The sequence below is a fragment of the Morone saxatilis genome, unplaced genomic scaffold, assembly GCF_004916995.1.
Source record: "Morone saxatilis isolate NCDOM2014 unplaced genomic scaffold, NCSU_SB_2.0 Contig4, whole genome shotgun sequence".
Classification (NCBI taxonomy): Eukaryota; Metazoa; Chordata; class Actinopteri; family Moronidae; genus Morone; species Morone saxatilis.
Window position 1 is genome coordinate 1,137,981 of NW_023339984.1, and position 513 is coordinate 1,138,493.

Genomic DNA, 513 nt, shown 5'->3' on the forward strand with positions numbered 1-513 from the left:
CACCAGCAACTGCTTCCTGAGGTTTCACACAGAATAAAAGAGACTGTACTTTGTAAAAAAGAGAAACACTGATTCAATCGGTACTGTTGTGTTCTTTTTCTGCTCCCTCTTTTTACGAGTCTGTTATTCTGGGTGTCGTCCTTCCTGATTAGTACATGTCTCAATATTCTTTTTGGTCCTTATTTTGGGCATCTTTGTAAATAATTCTGCAATCACCTCCAAGGCTTGAGGTACTAACATTTAATACAAAAGGGCAAAGGGTGCGCTTAGTTACCGTGGGTGCATCACCAGTTTATTGATTATTTATTTAAATTTTGAGTGAATGACTAAGGCTCAGTGTGTTCCTCATAGTATAATACTTGTTGAAATTGTTGTTGTTATTGAAATAAAACTTCTTCTAATGTATTTGTTGCTTGTTTGTTCCTGATTACACCTATTATATAATATATAAAACCTTGGCGTTTTAGGACCCTCATAGCATATTGTTGCCCTGAGGCAACAAACCAAAATCTG